This window comes from Elaeis guineensis, chromosome 13, assembly GCF_000442705.2.
Source record: "Elaeis guineensis isolate ETL-2024a chromosome 13, EG11, whole genome shotgun sequence".
Taxonomy (NCBI): Eukaryota; Viridiplantae; Streptophyta; class Magnoliopsida; order Arecales; family Arecaceae; genus Elaeis; species Elaeis guineensis.
The window spans coordinates 66,333,531-66,340,175 of NC_026005.2; positions in this window are offsets into that span (position 1 = coordinate 66,333,531).

Sequence of the window (6,645 nt, forward strand, 5' to 3'; positions counted from 1 at the left end):
CCCAAGAAGATCGATCAGATTGAGACTTCGAGTGAATTTTTTTGTAAAGATCGAATGCATGTGTAGCTGTGAGCAACTAGCAAGGATCCTCTCTATCATATCTTTTAGTAGCAAAGATCATCAACCCGTACTTAGATATTGAGTTCTAAACTCAGTTGGAAGTAGATATGATCTACTGCTCACATGCATGTATATTGATTTTATCCTCAGTATTTTTCAGATTTTATATGCAATATATTATATCATAGATCCTAGAATAGATTGATTTGATGATTAGATCATATGTATGTTAGATTATTTTAATTAATCTAATGATCTTCTACTGTAATTTTTTTAAAAAAATTTTAAAATACATGTATGAAATCGCCTACGCGTCTCAACAGTGGTATCAGAGCCTAGATTCATTATGACATGATTTATATGCATATTAATTTTAAAATTTAATTTTATTTAGATCTGATATATGATATTTAGATCTAAATTTAATTAATGATTGATTGCACAAGCTGACATAAGATTGTTCTGCTGTAGGGTTTATCCCTTATAGTGAAAAGGTTGTCCTAGTTTGTGCTGATCCTTGATAAAATTTGATTTTATATCATGTATATGATATTTATAATTTGATTTAGATGTGATCTAAGATTATGATAAGTGACATATTTTTATATTTATTTTAAAAATTTTGATAATTTATGGTGCTAATATCTTCTTAAAAACCTAATTTCATGAAAAAATTAAATTTTCCTGTAAAAATAAATAATTTTAGAAAAAATATAAAATTAGAACATATTTATGAAAAATAGATGTTAATTAATTGAACAATTTAAGTACCAAAATAATGAAAATTTTTGAAAAATTTAATACATATTTTTTCTTATTTTTCAGGCAAAAATTAGAGCAAAAATCAAGTCAAAATATCCTAAAAAATAATTTTTTATAGCCTTCGATGCATGGTGGACTGATCGCTCGGTTCACAGAGTCAGGGCGCGGTCCACTAAAAATAATACATGATCCACAGGCACGGCTCACAATGGGTTAAGACGATTTTGTATGATCCAACGGTCCACAATCATCCCGACTCAGATTCAATGACTGTTGTTCGTTATCAGTTGATAAGAGGAAGCTTTTGAATGATCCAACGGTCGAAACTCAATCCATCATGCGATCGGACGGCCAGCATCATTTCTAACTTTGATAAGGAGTTAAACTGCATGATCCGATGGTCCAAAATAAATTCGAATCCAGATTGAATGGCTGTGGTTGAATCCGACCCTGATAAGGAGATTAACGTTGATTTTTTAAGTGATCTGAGCAGTCCAAAGTCGATCCGATGGCCAAAAAAATTTCTACGGATAAAATATATTTTCTAAGGATTTTAGGACTCTTTTTTTTATTAAAAAAAGATAAAAAATTTACCTATAAATTGAGGGTCTGAGAATAAGTCTTGGGAGCAAAAAAATTGAGTGGAAAGTTAGGAAAAAAATAGAGAAAAAAATATTAGAGCTTTAGGGACCCAAGGAGAAGAAGGAAAAAAGTTGGTTTGCTCTACGGAATATGATGGAAGAAGGAGAGGTCATCAACCATCTTTCCGACGAGGCTGGGCTAATCAACTTCAGATCTTTGTTACAATTTATTTTTATTTTTTTATTATTCTTTTTAAATTCTCTGTACTTAAATTTTAATTTTAATTAATGAAAATTTTATTTTATTGCACTTTAAATTTTTGTCTTTTATATTTTGTAAGTAGATGCTAAGATCTAGTTAGTAGATCTTAGTACCAATTTATTTTATACTTTTTAAATTTTTATTATTTATTTTTATTGTAAGTAGATGCTAGGATCTAAATAGTAGATCTTAGTACCTAATTTATTTTTTCACACTTTTAATTTTTATTTTCTGACTTAAATTACTTTCTTCAAAATTTTATTTGTTTATAAAATAAAAGATTTCAAATCAAAATCTTGCCTTCTTTGTGGATTCGATCTGACTCGCTACTTTCTACATATTTTTAATTTTTATTGAAGTCAAAATTAGATTGATAATCACAGTGTCCTAACGACAACATCGCGATTATATCAATTTTTTTGGTGCCATTGCCGGAGACTAAATCAATTTTTGACGTCGTCGTCGGAGAAGGTACCAATTTTAATATTTGATTTCTTTGATTTCTTGTGAATATAGCTTACTAACTTTTTTTTTAATCTTTTTATAAAAAAAAAAGATAGAAAGCTTTCAATTTTGCTTGGTGAGATCAATCCTAACCCTAACCCTAACTATTTTTTTATTAATTACTATTTTTTTTAAATTAACCTAAAATTTATCCATATAAATTTAATAAAAATTGCATGACAAGAGTAGAAACTTAATTGTTAAAAGTATTCATCATCTTAGAATTTTTTTTGGTGATCGCTGGAGATAAGGTAAGCTTTCAAATTTGATTAATTTCATGCATCTAATTTAGTTGCATAGAACCTCCTTGTTTGAAATTGGTTGTGCATATTCATCTTAAATCAATTTAAGGATAGTACCTATAACAAGATAAGGTGAAGATTTCATTATCCTTTCTTAATCCAAAAATAACCAACCAGCATCCCGTATTAACCCAAACCTAACTAAAATCAAGTAGACATTGGACCCTAGGATCAATTGAGTTCAGTTTGAGTATTTTGGTAAAGTGCAAAGTAAGTTCAGACTCATCCCTGAAACTGGTGTCTAAGGCTAGAGGTTACAAAGGCTCAACCTAAGTGGACTTGTGGTTATTTAATTAGTTCCGTTAGCTTATCTGGCCAATTCAATTGGTGTCTAAGGCAAGCAACGGGGGGACCCCCACGACCCCACCTCTTATCTGGCTAGTTAAAGGAAGTGAGGACAAACCCAATTTGTATTTAGGCTAAGCCACTCTATATCAAACTGTTAGGTCTAAAAAACTCATCGATGTCTAAGTTTAATTGCTTGCTAACTTGATTGCAATTAACACTTAACCACAACTAATTCTTCTCATCTTTCGTCTTTAGGTCTAGATTTTTCTTAAGGATCTCACCTTTAGAACTTCTCTCTTTCTTTCTCTTCTCTTTTCTTTCTCCTTTTTTTTTAAAAAAAACTCAATGACATATTAGGGTTTGCACTGGTACATGCATGGTATAATTTTTTTATTTTGACCTAGTTGAACCTAATTATGAAATTAAACGGCTGATCCATGTTACACGTAATAATCAAATGGCTAGAAATTCTAAGAACTATTTAGACAGATGAAGGAATATTTTATTCCTTCCACCTCTAACCCATTGATGATCCCATCATTCTATGGGATCAAATATTCTAACTCTAGTTCTGAGGCCAATTTGAACCTGCTAGCCTAAAAATTAGATAAAGTCGACCTTCTTATAGATAAATACCTAGCTCTAGGTCAACAATCTCCTGCGCAGTACATACCACCTCCCAATTATCAAAAAATTTATACTATCTGTACTAGCCCATCCCATCATGTGAGTGAATATCCTACAGCTGTACAGTTTCCATCTTTCATCCAAGAACAAGTTCAAGCTGCTCAAGGTTACTCCAATTCTATCAATGACCCATTCTTAAATGCATATAACCAAGATTGAAGGAACCACCTTAATTTTTCTTCAAGACTCCAACAGACTCAGGCTAAGATCCAAATTTTTTCTGTGTAGAACTTTCAGAATAGGCCCCGATACCAAAATTATGCTTATAATAGAGGTCAACCTACTCAGCCTATCCAGTCATCTTATTACAATCAGTCGTTATATCCACCTCCTCAACAAACCAATTTAGCCGACGATAGGTTTAGCCAACTTCAACAAATGATTATGACCCAACAGTAATTTCTCACCAGGTTAGAAGTATAAATAAGTCAATTAGCTGAATCTTCTATGAGGAGAGAACTAGGTCAATTATCGAGCCAATAAATATCGAATTTTGAAAACAATCCACCCATCCACCAACCACCTGGACCTAGTCATCAATCCAATGTCCCACCTAAGAATTCTCAATTTGAAAATGATAAAGTAATCTTTGAGCTTAAAAATGATAAAATTCTTAAGGACCCATATCAAGTCCAAGTGAGTGAGGCTAGTACTGATGTTAGCCAAAGTGTGAATTTAGAAGAGGAGATTAATACTGAGGCTAACCTAATAGAAGAACTTGAGCTCAAAATTATTATTGATCTGAGTGAAAAGGACAAAAAAAAGAAGAGAGCGTATGAGTTACCCGAGATATATTCATCAAAAGTCTTGTTTCCTTCAGCTCTAGAAGCTGGTTCTTTCACTCTAGAATCATCACCTCCTCCAGAACTGAAGTCATCTTTGATTACACTTGAGTACACATGTTTAGAATCAACTAACACCCTTTCAGCACCCATTACTTCAAACTCAACTCCTAACCCAAAAATTCAATTCATGAGCATTTTAGAAGAACAAATAGGAGAAATTCTCAATAAACAAGGGTCTTTGAATGGGTTTGTGAATTATCTTACTATAATTAAGAACAGGGATGTGCAATATGTTCTGAAGATTGATCATAAAATATTAAATTTATTATAGGCCATCTTCCTGAGATTGGCAATCCAAAACTATTAGAATTTATCAATCTAATATTTGACATGGGGTAGGTGAGAGAATTAGTATGATCTGGCTGAAGATAGTAAACTTAGTGCTTCCTGAGAGGTAACTCAATTTTTAATTTTTAATTTTTAATTTTTAACTTTTGCTTTTTATTATTTTTCATATTTTATTTAAGTTAATCGAGTCTTACTTAGAGTCTTTTGTAGGGATTTGAAAACAATCTTGACCAAGTTGGGGGGAGAATCAATTTTGAAAAAGATTTTTGGATCAGGTGACATCTCTTCTTTTTTTTTTCTTTGCATGCACCCTTCATTTTTCCCACTCCATTGAGGATAATATCGATTAAGTTAGGGAGGAGAGAATAATAAAAAAATTTAAATTTTTAAATCCTCGAGTAAGTTAGTATTTAGTATTTAAGTACTTGATTATACTTAAGAATTGAATTAAATTGAATATTTTTTAAAAAAAATTGATGCACAGATTAGAGAATTTGTGACATATTGAGGAATCAAGTATTAAGAAACTCAATAAAGAGTTAAGTTTAGAACTTAAATAGTTTTCTTTGAGCATTTTTAAATTTTTCTACCAGTATCAAAGAAGAGTTTACTTCTTATGGACTTATGTAGGGTAACTATACGTTTCTTCATATATATATATATATATATAAAGAGAGTTTTCAAGTACTTCATACTGAGTAACCGGATCTTTTTGCCTAAGCAAGCATTGAGTTTCACGTCAAAAAGTATGAAAGGTAAAGAAGCTTTATTGTAAAGCTAGTTTTAACTCGTAGCTTATTTGATTCGAGCAAGTAGGTCTGAGGGATATTCTATATCTAGTGCCCTAAAGCTGTCTGGTTCAGGAGTCACTGGCTGAAAACTCACTACATAGGTCGAATAGAAAGCTTAAGGGGTTAAGACACTCAATAGCGATACAATATTAAAAAAAAAAATCTAAATATTAGTTTCTCACCGAGTAACTAGGCCCCTTCGCCTAAATAAACGTTGTGGTTCATGTCAAAAAGTGGGCAATATGAAGATATCTTTTTTATAATAAATGAAGGATGGAAGTAATAATATACTTGTCCATATGAAGGTTAATGATTTGAAGATAAAGGTAGGAATAATTTAGAAAAAGTTCAAAAAAGATTTAGTATTCTTAGCTTAACTCTCACATTGATTAGTATTAATACTCCAATGGCATACCTCACTCACGCTCTATTGAATATCAGTGGCCCTTTTAAAAATTATTTAATGAAATTCAAAATTTTAAGTTAAATGATACTTAATTCTAAATTCTTTCTTTACTCGAGGATGAGCAAAGTTAAGTTAGAGAGTATGATAAGTGGCATATTTTTATATTTATTTTAAGAATTTTTGATAATTTATGGTGCTAACATCTTCTTAAAAACTTAATTTCATGAAAAACTTAAATTTTCTTATAAAAATAAATAATTTAAAGAAAATATAAAGTTAGAGCATATTTATGAAAAATAGATATTGATTTAATTAATAATTTAAGTATTAAAATAATAAAAAAATTTTAAAAATTTAATACATATTTTTTTCTTATTTTTTAGATAAAAATAAAGCAAAAATCAAGCCAAAATACCTTTAAAAATAATTTTTATAGCCTTCGATGCATGATGGACGGCCGCTCGATCCACAAAGTCAGGGTGCGGTCCATCAGAAATAATACATAATCCACAGGTGCGGCTCACGGTGGGTTGAGATGATTTTGTGTGATCCAACGGTCCACAATCATCCCGACTCAGATCCAACGATTGCTGTTAGTTATCGGTTGATAAGAGTAAGCTTTTGCACAATTCGACGGTTGAAACTCAATCCATCATGCGATCGAATGGCCAGCATCATTTCAAACTTTAATAAGGAGTTAAACTGCATGATCCGATGATCCAGAATAAATCCGAACCCAGATCAATGGCTGTGGTTGAATCCGACCTTGATAAGGAGTTAACCTTGATTTTTGGAGCGATCTGAGCGTCCAAAGCTGATCCGATGGCCAGAAAAATTTTTACAGATAAAATATATTTTCTAAGAGTTTT